The 16,487-nt window shown below is 36.4% G+C and overlaps 1 long non-coding RNA gene across 1 annotated transcript; it reads left to right on the top strand.

Annotated features, from left to right (window-relative positions):
• Positions 1-1,078: 1,078 nt before the first annotated feature.
• On the top strand, positions 1,079-13,036 carry LOC149774383 (uncharacterized). The gene is made up of 2 exons (XR_016416873.1): positions 1,079-1,220; positions 12,919-13,036. It is a non-coding gene; the product is annotated as an uncharacterized LOC149774383 (long non-coding RNA).
• The last annotated feature ends 3,451 nt before the right edge of the window (positions 13,037-16,487 follow it).

Raw genomic sequence — 16,487 nt, 5'->3', positions numbered from 1 at the left:
TTCCAATAACACTGATACATAGATGAGAAGACAGATAGTACTTTAGTAATTTAGTACATTAGCCTATTTGTAATTAATCTGCTTTGTAGATATGTATATTATATAACTAACAACTCATTTAGGGGCTCCGAGTGGCCGAGTGGTCTAACGCGCTCTCCGTTACGGATCACTGCCATCTCACCTCTGTCTGCGTGGGTTCGAGTCTCGGATTCAGCCAATGTGGGTATGTGAGAAAGCTTGCCAGTAGCTTCTCATGGTTAGGTGGTTCTTTCTGGGATTTTCCCGGGTTCTTCCTCCACCATTAATACTGGCCGCCATGAATAGCCTATCGTGTGCTGAAAAATGGCGTTAAACCCTACAACAACAAGAACAACTAACTACTCATTTCTCCTTTCGAATATACACAACAACAAAATAAATGACGTCATCAGGGGACCGACAAGTGGAATTGCGAGAAACAAACTAGCTTATAAAGCGTATTATAATATAAAACGTAATATAATGCAAAATGCAATATAATACAAAGTGTAATGAAATATAAAACTTAGTATAATACCCCGTATTTTGGTTAAGTAACGAATATACCTTTGGTCCCTTTTTCCATGTAGTGTCTTTCTTAATATACACAAACAACTAGACTCCAATTTTAAAAAATATAATAAACAAACAACAAAACAAGCGACAAAAAATAAAAAATAACTTGCAGATGTGTTTTGGAGTGATTTTATATTAAACAATAATGTTATTATTATTATTATTATTATTATTATTATTATTAATTACTTTATGTGATTACTGTGTAACATATATATTTGTATTTTACTCAATTAAAAAAATGCAATAATGATTACTTTCATGTATACCACTTCCAATGGATACGATGTTCTTTTCTTAAGCACTGAAACATCTTTTTGTACCGTATGATATGTATGGATATGTATCATGGGTCAGTGGCCGCTGTTACAAATCAACACTGTTATTATTATTATTATTATTATTATTATTATTATTATTATTATTATTAAATTTAATTACTATGTTTTGTTTAATTATGATATTATAATTCGTTACAGATTACACTGGGAAATTTGTTCCAGACGAATACTGATGACGTCAGCTATTTTCAAGGCAGTGAATTATTTTAACATGACTTAGATACAAGAATCATACAATGATAAATGCTTCATGGAATTTGACATGCTTTTGCAGTTGGGCGCGAGGTGAATATATTTAATTAAATTAATGTCGATACCTCTGATAAGTTAAATTACCCATACTTGAATTAAGGGCTCCAAAGAAGAGGCACAAAAACACTTTGAGATGAGCCTCAAACCCTATCTGCAGCCGTGATGTTGACTGGTGTTGTTGTTTCTTCTTGCCGTCTTCAGTAACAGGTGGGCCGAGGAGCTGGTTGCATGTATAAATGTTTTTATCTTGAGATATATCAACGGGAAGAATTCAGGAAAGGAGATGAGAAAATATTAAATTAAATAAATATAAGCAATGTAACTTATACGGCAAGTGAAGATATTTTAAAAGCATTTTTCTATATTAAAAAGAGTTATACACCACACAAAATATAGATTCCAATACAATCGACAACTATTTAAAAAATGTTGATTGTTAGATGATGGCAGAAAACAGAGACCAGTGTGAGTCATCTCAGATGAAGAAACTACAAAAAAAACCAGGGTCCCCGAGTGGCCGAGTGGTCTAAAGCGCTCTTCGTTACGGATCACTGCCATCTCACCTCTGTCTGCGTAGGTTCGAGTCTTGGATTCGGCTAATGTGGGTATGTGAGAAAGCTTGCCAGTAGCTTCTCGAGGGTCGGTGGTTCTTTCCGGGATTTTCCCGGGTTCTTCCTCCACCATTAATACTGGCCGCCATGAATAGCCTATCGTGTGCTGAAAAATGGCGTTAAACCCTACAACAACAACAACAACAACAAAAACCATAGCTACACTCATGAAAAGAAAATCGCTAGGGAAAGATGGACTCACCGTGGAATTCTACAAAACATTCCACGGTGAATTAACGTCGATCTTGAATGTTCTATACAATAATATCTTTTTAAGCAAGAAACAAATGTCAAAATCTATGAGGAAAGGAGATATTACTGTTATTTTTAAAGGGAAATAGGATAGGGAGGACATACAAAACTGGAGACCGATATCACTTCTGAATACGGATTATACAATTTTAAGTAGGATATTAACAAATAGGGTAAAAGGGGGGATAAGTAAAATCAATGCAAATCAAACTTATGGGGGAAAAGGAAGGGATATTCAAAGCAATATTTTAAATATTAAAACCATAATAGATTACATTAATGAAACAGGTATGAAGGGTGATATGGTACTCTTCGACCAGGAAAAAGCATTCGACCGATTAGAATAAAACTATATACAGAACGTACTTGAAAAATTTGGCTTCGGGCCGAACTTCCGAAAATGGACTGAAATCCTATACACAGGAATAACCTCATGTGTACAGGTAAATGGAAAATGCACGAAAGAATTTGATATACAACGATCACTGAGGCAAGGCTGCCCACTATCAATGCTATTGTACGTAATGGCAATTGAAATTCTAAGTCATAAGTTAAGAAATAACCCAGAAATACAAGGCATACAAATACCAAACTTAAAAGAAGAATTTAAAATGCTTCAACATACAGACGACTGCACAAACATTATAAGAGAGGGAAGATCCTATAAACATCTAGAAGAAGAATTTGAAAAATTTGGGAAAGCGTCGGTTTAAAAAATAAACCACAACAAGACTGAAGTTCTTAAAATGAGAAACTGGAGAGGTAATCATCCTGGTTTACCCCACCCCCACCTACTGAGAGATACGGTGAAAGCTCTAGGGGTTTATTTTCGAGAAAAAAAAAGAAACTATAGAAAACTACAAGCACATAATCAGCAAAATAAGAGAAAATGAGACAATCTGGGCCCTAACGCCCCTATGCATCATGGAGCGGGCCCTAGTGGCCAAAACATACTTGTATTCAAACACTAACTATATAATTAGATCTATTGATATGGATAATACAAGCTGGACAATGAAATTAACGATTACGTATGGAACTAAAAACGCACTATATTAAAAAAGACACTTTATATAAAGCTAAAAGTAGAGGGGGATTGGGTTTGCCAATCCCCCTACTACTAAAACTACCTAACATAATAAATAGATTGAAAAAAGTGCAACCCGAACCTGTTACAGCGTGGGAGGCACTGTATATCTACTGGTTCGGCTTCACAATGAGAGCCCGACCAGAGATATACAGAAATAATAAACTCACGAAGAAACTTGAAGTGCCACGTAAATTTAGATATATAAAGGAAATACTCTTAAAATATAGGGATAAAACAGAGGTTTGGCAATTAGATATAGGTAATGGTTATGATTGGATAAGAGAGGATGTGACAAAAAGAATAAGATGTAGAGTATAACAAGACAACTGGGGGATAAACTGGGCAAAAACTTGGACACGTTTGGAAAAAATAAGATCGTAAAAATACAAAGTATAATTTTTAAATATTTACACAACGCGTGGCTTACAGGGGAAGAAGCTGTCAGACGTCGTATGTTTAGGATAATACCGAAATGCCCTCTATGTAAAACGGCGAATTTCACCACACTACATACGATTGCCCAATGTGATAAAACAAAAAATAATAGGATACTGCCAATTACGGAAATTTGTAAAAAAAAAAATATATCATAGAAACAATATATTATATACAGATGCGGACAATGAAAATAAAGTGGTTTTAAAAATAATTAACTACATAACAACAAATATGCTTTCCTGTGGCCAGGTGATAACAATTATTAAATAATAGATGGTATTACACAAATTACGCTGAATGCCTGTTAAAAAATAAAACCAATACGTTCTTCTTGAGTTTCAATGGCTGTATAAATTTAGAGATGTATGTGAAGGTCGGAGAGTGGAGAGATTGGGGAGGGGCTCCGGTTTACAGCCCACTTGGGGCAGATACGCCTGTGCCAAGGCGTGAGCCTCGCCCAAATCTCTCACCTCACAGTACCAATATATCCTTGAAAATAATACCTACTATTTCTTTCTTCTCATCAAAGAAATATATATTACTTTTTTTTATCAAGGGGATAGGAGATGGGGGAGGGCTAACCGTCCGCATATGAACGCATGCTACAAATGCAAATGTGTGGGCTGGAGCCCGGCCTCCATCTCTCACCCCACAGCATCAATATATGAAATTCAGTAACCATAGTAGCGATATACTATTAACTTAAAATAATATTCACTAATTAACATAGATTTAAGGGTAACATGGAACCTATATATGTGTGAAGTAAGTTGCATATCCGTTGCAGGGCTATGTCACAAGAAGCTACGCGAAAGAGCATCAGAAAAACCCATGTGGCGGAAATGGACAAACAGAACAAAAATAAAGGGAATTATGGCATACAATAATAAAAAGCTACCACCATTAACTTTAGGACTAACACCACACAAAAAATGGAAACTTTGCATTCTTTTATAAATAAAGGAGAAGGCTAAATTCTTCAGAAGGAGAAACATTAACGAATAAAGAAAAATGCGGATCCTAACTCGGATATAGCCTCTCAGTCTGAAGTAAAGATAAAACGAGAAAACGACACATAATGATCACTCAACTAAGGCAGTAAGTTTCTTTAAATCATATATTACACCGTTTTCACGACAAAATTCAAACTTTCATTTTTTCAAAATAAAACCAAACTCAATATTTTGGAAAAAATATCCAGATAACTATAACTATACGATAAGAAAACTGGGAGATAATTGAACTACATTTGCCGTCCCAAGAAAGAAATCTATAGCATACACACAACATAGCAAAAGTACATATAGCATACACGGGACATCGGAGATCTCTGGCAAAGATCACGAAACAAACAATGGAAGGAACTCCGACTCTGGGGCTTAAAACCAAGAGTCGGATGAACAACCCTTTAGATCACACTAGGGATATAAATACCCCATAAAAAATTGTAAACTTTGAATTTTTAAAAATCTAAATTCTATTGTAAAACATACAAACATACATACCTTTGAGGGACACACAAACATATAACAACACTTAAAAAAAATGTATGGTCCCCCCAAAAAAAGAAGAAATTGGGTCGTTAATACCTTCAGAGCTCCATAATTTTCTGCATGCATATTCGTATGTTTATTGACAATCAATGGCTGCTGGCTAGGCTACTCATAAGCGGACGGCAAAATGATATCAAGCCAATAGATGAGCAGCAGTACGCTTTTTTCTATTTCCGGAAATAAATAGCCAACATACCATAACAAATTTAACCTTTCAACGTTGACATAAAATGAAAGAATTTTGAGTGTGTTATAGAAATTATAAGATTGTTTCCAGCGTGTCTGAATTTAGGTCAAAGCCAGATTACCAACAAAATGGCGAATCAAGTGAGAAAAATATGCCTTACGCTGACTTCATCCACACACCTCTCGAAGGATTTTTTCACTCTTACATTATTATCATGATTAAGACTACAATATATTTTAATTTAACAATTCAGCACATGTTGCCTGGTACTGATTGTCGTATGGCAGTTTAAGGAACAGCCAGTCTCTTTCTCAAAATAACGCAATGCACAAGTCCCCCCTCCCCCCACCGCACGCATAGCTGACATATACAGAAACGGATGGAGCTCTCGAAATCACATTTTATTTCAGTTACAGGGAACATCGAAGGGGGCTAAGCCTATGAGCTATATTACTTCTATACTTCTATATATAGATTATTTTAATGGGCTTCCGTCTTAAAATAGCTTGAACACGTGTTCTTTACTGGGCGTTCACTCTCTTATACCGCTTAGATCTTAATAACATATAGAGTCCCTCAAATGTTTTTCAAGAAAATACTCCGTCTCGTTTTCAGACTGTTATTAGAAATAGTGAAATCCCCTGAATTTAGTAAACGGGTAGAGATAAAGAATTACGACCCGGAAAGGGATCATTTACCCAGATGCCTAGTCATCCCTAGAACTTCCGGTAATACGAATATTAAGCAGACTACCGTTACGATCTTTTGGTTAGTGGAAAGGACTGTCATGTGAAGTAGTGTATTTCTAAATAGGCCACACGTGTGATAACAGTGTTGTCTTTGTCTGTCATTGGTAGTTGTAGTAGCAGTATTCGTAGTCATAAATCGTGAAGAGTTGAATAATTAGTTTTACATTAGTTTTAATCGTGGCCTGATTTCAAACGTGTTTGCATAGTTTTAGTAAAATTCGTTAAGGTTATGGTACTCGTGAAAGCAACATTTAAACAGTCTAATACATAAGAACACAAATTAAATAAATAAATGTGAAAGGTATCACAGCAGAATAATAGAGTAAGCTGCCCAAACTGAAAACATTTTCTAAAGCTTTATTTTATTCTTAAAATTACATTTTCTAAAGCTCAATTTTATTCTTAAAATTTCAGACATTTGCTGTTGCGATTCCCAAAATTCCATGAAGCCATGTCAGTGTATACAGAAGATTTCCTCAAATACAATATATATATATATATATATATATATATATATATATATATATATATATATATATATATATATATATATATGGTCTTATAGATCGCATATGTAAATGTAAATTATCATCAAAATCTTGCCAATGTTTACTGGACAACGCAATGCATCTAAAGTGGTTGATGTGTGTCAAAAAATGGAGGGTAAAGTGACAAAGTGACATTAATTCTCTTTAACCAACACATAATCTGGCACTATACGGGTTATGTTCCACACCATATTGACTTCGTCGAAGATAAAATGTGCAAATTGCAAACGAACTAAAAAAATGCACTTATCAAAGAGACTAAAGATATCAGTCTTATCCAAATACAAGATCTGTATCTCTATTCCAACCCGTTCTCATCTTCAAACATGGAATCCACACAAACTTGACGTTTAATTGACTCGTACAGAGGGCATCAGAATGGTTTTAGAACCTTTGGGTCATATTTGTTGGTTTTTTTTACATTTTTTATTGGTGTTTATTTTAAAGGAAGAAGAAAAACTCAGTAATCAAGCTTAACAGACTGATTATAGCTAGCACTCTCATGTCTGCTTCGCTCAAACATCAATGCTAGACAATCCCCGGGACTTATCTAAGACTAAAGGGCTCTGTATAAGCAGAGGAAGTCGTTAATATTAGGCTAATTTTGTACCTCAGCGTACGCGTTTCCGGTAAAAGTAACCGATGTGTTGTATCAATACAAATCTCGGATTACAACACATATTTTATTTTCGTCAATTCTCTCTCCCTCTCCGTTCATCAGCATTTCACTTTGAGGTTGCTTCAATCAGATATTTTAAACTAATGTTCCTCAGCTACTCCACAACTAATGTTTCACTAATAGTTGGGAATCAAGTGATAGCTTGAAAAGGCACTGTCTATGTAGTGCTATCACACATAACAAGCAAGAAATTCTATACAATATATAAATAGTGTATTGACTCACCATTTGGTATAACAATCTATTGATAATAATTAACAGATGGAGGCCAATATAGACTTCCTAATTGCAATGAGTTTCTGACCAACAGATGACTTATCGTCAAGTTTCTGTAGTATTATTGTAATAACCTAAAATGAAATTGTACATGTCACGTAAAACTACTGGAGTTTATCTTGTACATGATGTAAGCAATATTTCCTTTTGATCATAGTTTACAATGGGCACCTGTGATCAATTGCTGATCAAAAGGCATTCACACGTGGTCCCACATTATGCAATATTATAAGACTACTTACGCCAGATTTCATTTGAATAGACCGCCTATTGGCTTTAAATAATTAGATAAGGAGCTGACAGGTCAAGTTAGTAGACATTTCAGAAAGGTTTATTATTTCGTTAAGTCACGGGCAATAACGTGTGTGATAATCTAATTTGTCCGCGTGATGTAACAGTCCGTGTCAAGACATTAATCAAAGGAGTGTCGTCTTGTCAATCGCATTCCACTAATTCTTGCTCGGCTTGGACTTCAAATCATATCACATACCAACCATAAATGTCACATTTCAATTTCCGCCTTACCTGAAAATATCTAATTCTTAAATGATAGTTTTAACCTCCCTTCATAAACATGTTTTGCCAGTATCACATTTCGATTTCCGCCATACCATGAAATTCCTAATTCTTAAATGGTAGTTTGTAATAGCCTCCCTTCCCGAACATATTCTGCTCGTTTTTTTTTTTCTGCCTTCATGACATCTCTAAATTTATCTCTTTTTCCTGAGACTTCTTTTTGATGCTTTCCAAATAACTCATGTTTTGTTCGGCTTCCGTTTTATTATAAAATATGGGCAATGCGTTCTCCCAGTTATCATACTTAAATTTAGCGACAATCGTATGTTCTCAGTTACTTCCGTTCTTCGCTACCTTCTGTTTTTTTTTTTTTAACCCAGATAAATGGGTTCAATCACTGGTGATCGATGAAATGTCCCAAGCTTCCATCGCGCTGTGAACAGACATGAACTCAAACACTCATGACTCAGTTCTCTGAACCACTGTCCTTAAAGAACTTAAGACTTTACGTTTTCGAGCTCGTTTAGACTCCATATTTTGTATTTCTGTGTTAAACTTGCTCATGGTTGATTGAATTTGTTATCTGATTTCCTTGTATCACAAAATGTGGACGTGAGCCCCTCCATCGGAGGTTTGTTTTTAATTTTTTTTTTAATACATGTAACTTAAAAAGGATCAAAATTGTTTAGCATTGAACCCTGTACAGGTGTCGATGTATTGATACACTTGTGACGTGTTGATACTGATTCATGAACTGCATAACGGAATGTGTAACTTTAATTGATAAGCAGAAAATCGACACGTCAACATCTGAGCCCAACTGCATCGCCCTTATCATATACACTATCAACGGACCATCTCCTGTCCATCTAATTTTTTTTTTTCATTCTCTAACAGAAAAGGGAGGCCGTCCAAAATGATAATAACAATTCTAACAGATTAGCATGCATCGTCGTAGCTGCTAACATAACTCTAACACAGTAGGTACAGACAGCAACTACATTTGGACAGGGAATTTGGCCCAACCAAGCAAGGAGCATATGATGGTGTGATACCAATGTTAAGTGCGAGTTAGTACGAACTGCGAGGCAGCAGAATCACACACAGTACATGCGCTCATACAATATAAAGACTTCTCTACTTATGTGTGTATTTTGTTTTTATTTTGAACTTTCTGTACTTATAACACACCACAAAGATTGTAGATAGGGAAAACAATGCATAGGACAGATGGAAGCGAATGGACACGGTAGCCACCTGCCACCATTACATCCAAGTCCTGGGCGCCCTTGTCGGATTTCTTTTTATTAGATAGGTTTTGAAATAAATAAAGACACCTTATTAGCTTGATTTAATCTTTACAAGCCAGTCTATATACAACAACATGGGTTACTAGTCACTACAATATAGCACTGGACACACAGCACACTGGACATACAGCACACACTGGACGTACATCACACACTGGATGTACATCACACACTGGACATACAGCACACGCTGGACATACAGCACACTGGACATACAGCACACACTGGACGTACATCACACACTGGACATACATCATACTGGACATACAGCACACACTGGACGTACATCACACACTGGACATACAGCACACTGGACATACAGCACACACTGGACGTACATCACACACTGGACATACAGCACACACTGGACATATATCACACACTGGACATACAGCACACTGGACATACAGCACACACTGGACATACAGCACACACTGGACGTACATCACACACTGGACATACATCACACACTGGACATACAGCACACTGGACATACAGCACACACTGGACGTACATCACACACTGGATGTACATCACACACTGGACATACAGCACACACTGGACATACAGCACACTGGACATACAGCACACACTGGACGTACATTACACACTGGACATACATCACACACTGGACATACAGCACACTGGACATACAGCACACACTGGACGTACATCACACACTGGACATACAGCACACACTGGACATATATCACACACTGGACATACAGCACACTGGACATACAGCACACACTGGACGTACATCACACACTGGACATACATCACACACTGGACATACAGCACACTGGACATACAGCACACACTGGACGTACATCACACACTGGATGTACATCACACACTGGACATACAGCACACACTGGACATACATCACACACTGGACATACAGCACACACTGGACGTACATCACACACTGGACATACAGCACACACTGGACATACAGCACACACTGGACGTACATCACACACTGGATGTACATCACACACTGGACATACAGCACACTGGACATACAGCACACACTGGACGTACATCACACACTGGATGTACATCACACACTGGACATACATCACACACTGGACATACAGCACACTGGACATACAGCACACACTGGACGTACATCACACACTGGATGTACATCACACACTGGACATACAGCACACTGGACATACAGCACACACTGGACGTACATCACACACTGGATGTACATCACACACTGGACATACAGTACACTGGACATACAGCACACACTGGACGTACATCACACACTGGATTTACATCACACACTGGACATACAGCACACACTGGACGTACATCACACACTGGATGTACATCACACACTGGACATACAGCACACACTGGACGCACACACTGGACATACATCACACCCTGGATATACAGCACACACTGGACATACATCACACACTGGACATAAGGACACACGGGACATAAACACACTGGACATACAGCACACACTGGACATAGATCATACACTGGACGTACATCACACACTGGACATTCAGCACACACTGGACATACATCACACACTGGACATACAGCACACACTGGACGCACACACTGGACATACATCACACACTGGACATACAGCACACACTGGACATACAGCACACACTGGACATAAGCACACACTGGACATACAGCACACACTGGACATACAACACACATCACACAATGGACATATAGCACACACTGGACATACAGCACACACTGGACATACATCACACACTGGACATAAGCACAATACAGCACACACTGGACATACACAGATCCTTGGCAAGGATCACTAGGTAAAGTGTAAAGGACCGAAAACCAGCCCAGGGAGTACGAGCTTCTTGAGATACATTACGGTTAGGTGCAGACAGATCCATAAATCAAATTCATAGAAATTTTTATCAAAAATCTTTTTGATTTATTTTCAAGAAGACACACAACAAAAAATTGGGAGGGGGCACAAACACATAAACGTCTTTAAATCTTTCGGCACAAGGGGGTCCTCTCAACGCCAGCCATCTTAATTATAGGCAGAAAGCTGCGTAGGATCCACGCCAATTAAGGACTATCTGTACCTGTACATTACGAGATAAATTTATCAAACTTGTTTTCTCTGTTTCTTCTTATGTGGCTGCTTAGATTTTTCTTCAGAAATAGACTTTGGTTTCATCTGTATAAATAAAAACAACACACACACTCCCAAAGAAACATACTAACCCACTTAAGATTTTAAAATCCATGAAAACCATAAGAAATGTGTTGCTTTCACGAGCACAGAAGATATCTTTGTTCATACGTCTATATCACGTAAACACTGTGCAATGTAAATATGTACGATGTCAAAGATTGGTACTTACGTAACAAACAATAGGAACTTCTGTAACAGTAGGTATCAAATTCCATCTTTTCTAGCAGGTAATCAACTCTAGAAAACATATGCTTGCTTTTCAATGTGAACATTCAAGCAATGGACATTGTGACTTTCAGTGACTTGATATAAATAATTAAAAAAATAACAAAATAAGTTGTTGTTGTTGTGGCGTTTAACGCCATTTTTGAGCACAAGATAGGCTATACATGGCGGCCAGTATTAATGGTGGAGGAAGAACCCGGAAAAACCCCGGAAAGAACAACCAACCCACGAGAAGCTACTGGCAAGCTTTCTCACATACCCACATTGGCTGAATCCAAGATTCGAACCGGTGCAGACAGAGGTGAGATGGCAGTGATCCGTAACGGAGAGCGCTTTAGACCACTCGGCCACTCGGGGCCCCCACAAAATAAGTACTCATGACGCTATTAACTATTTGTACAATACTGGAATCTATTTTGAAACTTTTCCAATTTACAGTTTCAATAAGCACTATATTTTCTATGTTAAAATTAAAAACAAAAACCGGACAAAATTGACTTATCTCTAAATCTACATTGATAAATATACTGTTTCGCATATAAAATTATTAACTTAACTAATGATCAACCTGAATATTTTATGACTTAATAGATGCAAGTGTGCTTTTGAAAATCTATGAAGTTAATATTAATAGAACATTTATGTTTTAAACTATTAAAACTTATCCAGGAACAATCGTCATCAAGAAACGCAATCACGAATCTAAACACCTTTCAAACACCATATTTTGTAATACATGCTTTTTTATTATTCGCATTTAACCATGACAAGTTTGTTAAAAAAATAATCGGCACCATATTTGTTTTTCTCAAAATGTTGAGTGATGACCATTTGTAATCATCTAGCTTTTTTTTAAATATGCTTCAGAAACATCTATCCAAAAATATCTGAGATTCTTTTCTCCACAATTTAAGAAAATCTATGAATAATTAAGAGTTGCAATTTTGTCCAAGTTACCTGAAAATTTTACAAATAAGACAGCAAGGTCATTACAACCCCAATGAAGTTTACCTTCTTGACAATACTGACTGATGCTACCTGTTCTACTTCTAATCAAAACCACCCTTTTTCTCTTCAATATTTAGGCTCAGCCAAGAACAAATGAATAATGGATGCAAAAGATGGAAAGCAGACATTAGAGCTGTCTTTGGAGCATCAACAGCAAACGAGTTACCATCAGAAAAATAAAATCGTTTATATGTATTCCCCTAGTAGTTTTGTTCTTATCACGTGGGCTAAAATTTCTGCACACACGTTATTAATTATATGGGAGAATGGATACCCCTGTTTACACCCTGTCTCCATACCAAACTAAATAGTGACTTCACCATTAATAATTACATATGATTTGACGTTTCGATAAAATGTTTTATCCCATTATAGTAGTGGCCCTTCAAAATGTAAAAAAAGCCATAAATCTGTCAAGAAATGGCCATGTAATAAGTCAAATTAATTTGAAAAATCACTAAACCAAATAAGTCTAAGAATATTATGCATTTTGGTGTAAAACATCGACATTCATAAGGTGATTCATTCCAATGTAATGTCCTTAGAAATAATATCTGATCTTATAAATGATTGTGTGGAACATAGTTTTAATCCTACAAGTTTTGGTGATATAAGTAGTGAAGTGGTATCCAGTTTTAAAAATCACCTTTGAATGATACAATTAGAAGTAAAGTGGTCCCCGGTTTGAAATTTCACCTTTGTATGACACACTTAGAAATGAAGTGGTCACATGTTTGAAATATCACCTTTGTATGACAAATTTAGAAGTGAAGTGGCCCCATGTTTGACATATAACCATGTATGATACATTTAGAAGTGAAGTGGTCCCATGTTTGAAATATCATCATGTATGATACATTTAGAAGTGAAGTGGTACAATCCCTCCCTACTAATACGCAGGATCAGCCTTAGGGTAAGGCTAGCAAGACGGTTGCCGGGGCCACGAAGGCGCTTCAATTGACAGAAAAGAATAGGCATACTGCATTAACTCCACCGGCCCGGCCCGGCCCGGCTCCGCTGCCAGCGTGGCGCTTTGGACCTCAGAAGCTATGAGACCAGGCCTGTTCATACGTCAGCTAATGTAGCTTTTACAACAAACATGTGTGATAATATATTTATTATAATATGGTTCTAGAGGTTTTCTTAGAGATAACGGCATTTTTCCTTCTCTAGTTAATTTCATTGTGATATTGCCAGTTCCCTCCATTTTTCACTGGGTTCAATCTTGAAACCGTAAATACAACAACAACAACAACAACAACAACAACTACTACTACTACTACTACTACTACTACTACTACTACTACTACTACTAATAATAATAATAATAGTAATAATAAACAACTTTTTTTAATGATGATAACATTTGGTCATGACTGACCCATCTGCTATGTGGTTCTCAATTTTTGTAATTCCTCTGTTAAAAGTACCACCCACCCACCCCAAAAAAACATACGCATATAAGGTATCATCGCACACTCATTCCCACATATTTAAAATGAATGAATATATTTGACTATACTGGTCAATATGCACAGGTTCCTAGTTTTCATCACAACCTAATTGAATAAGACACGGACATATTATTTACAGACACAATGATGAAGTTCTCTATTCAGAGGTTTTAATATGTCATTCTAGATGCCTAAGAAAGAATTTCTATAATATTTTAAACGAAGCAAGGAAATTTAAATTGTAAATCCTCAGGGATAAGGAATTCCATACAGTATGTGCTGATACAGTGAATGAGCTTTCGTAATGGTTTGTTTTTGACCACGGAATCTGAAGTTAGTTGTTAGTTGTCGATTGGAGATAACGCTCAGTATTTGATTATCTTAGTTCAGTTAGGTTATGATCTGGAGAAAGATCGTTTAAAGAATTATATGTTATCGCTCCTTTAAAATGAAGAATACAGTGATCAAAGATGAATGACAACTAAAAACAAATAACGTGTCTGGATCAAGTAGACATTATTCCCATGTCTCCATTGTTGAATATATGCACTCAAACTCAAATCGTGTGAACGCTAAATTGAGGATATACGGTTAATTTTCTGCCGCTACAAGCGAACGTCGGTAGAGACCAATAACTCATTAGATAACTTCCATTTCGGTTACTCCCGTTTATGTTGCTGCTGCTGTCAGCAGATATTAAGATATTTTTTATATATCTATTTAAACTTAATTTTCTTATAGACTAATGGCTGATAAGAGGAGAGCTATAATTTAAACTTCATACGAGTCTGCAATATGAAAGGGAGCCTATTCAGACTCCCTCAAGAGGCCTCTGGTCAGTTGACCAAAGTTGATTGGTCGAAATCAAGGGCAATTATTTCGTGTGTACTTCTGCTAGTTATCTATTGGGGGGCTTCCAGTGGGGAAAATGTTTGTATAGCTTATTTTGCAGTAAGTAAAGTACATTCGTTGGACATATTGTACTAAACTTAAGTAAGAATGTTAAAAAAAGAAGAGCAAAAACATTCCTAAGGATAAACACAATCCTCTATAACAGACACTATTAGTTATAACATATAATTTTTCTTTACTAATTAACCATCCCTTCTTTCTAGTGTTATTGAAAATTTCTCAGTTACTTCGGAGAATGATATAAAATTATAAAATTGCAGAGTTTTCACTGGATATATATATATATATATATATATATATATATATATATATATATATATAGTACTTTAAATTGCGATATATAGACAGGATGAAACCCATGTATAGTATACATTAATGTGACGATAAACCAGATACATGTTATACATCAACATGCCGTCAGACAATATATATATATATATATATATATATATATATATATATATATATATATATATATATATATATATATATATATATATATATATATATATATATACGTGCCGTGAAGGACACGATGTTTTTTCTTTTTTATACACATTATGTAACAGTCCCTATTGATTGAGGGTTATCAGATTGTGTGTTCTTGACATTATATGACGTAGAATACCGTCTATACTTGCTTATAGGTTGAGTCAAACAGCAAACAACAAAACTCCTGATCTGCCGTAGCATAATGCGCCTGAAGGTCGGATTTATGTCGTTTGTTCTACTGATTACTCCTAAGAAAATGCACAGACTCAGATCTGCCTGCGCATTATGCAAAATTTTTGATTTTTCTCAAAGTGGATATTTTCAAAATATTTGTTTCGTAATGTCATGCAGAATGTCAATTATTGTACAAATTCTCATCATGATTTTATATTATGTGCCCGTCGCATGGAAACACGTACTGTAAATCCAACTCGGTTCATGCACGTAATGACCGAGCTGCAAAAAACTGTGTGTGAACTTCCAGTTTCGTTCGGGTTAACAGAAGGTGTCTCATGCGCAAAATTTAAATAAACAAAATTCGCCCATGGACTCGCTACAAATCTACCGGGGTGGGGGGGGGGGGACGTGGAGTAAATATCCTGTTGAAAAGTATATATGGATCCCTCTTTAAGCCAGATACAATTCATGCAGACCTGTAACATGGTTGGATATACGACTGGACTCTAATAATGTACCAAAACCTTGAGAAGAACCTTGTAAACACTGTCGACGTTGCATGTTCCCAACATGATTTGGCATGTAAATCACCAAGCAATAAACGTGCGCGT

This window comes from Sinohyriopsis cumingii, unplaced genomic scaffold (genome assembly GCF_028554795.1).
Source record: "Sinohyriopsis cumingii isolate HCF-2022 unplaced genomic scaffold, ASM2855479v2 utg000244l, whole genome shotgun sequence".
In the NCBI taxonomy this organism is placed as follows: Eukaryota; Metazoa; Mollusca; class Bivalvia; order Unionida; family Unionidae; genus Sinohyriopsis; species Sinohyriopsis cumingii.
The sequence above is the reverse complement of the archived record's forward strand: the minus strand, read 5'-3'. Positions and strand labels throughout refer to the sequence as shown.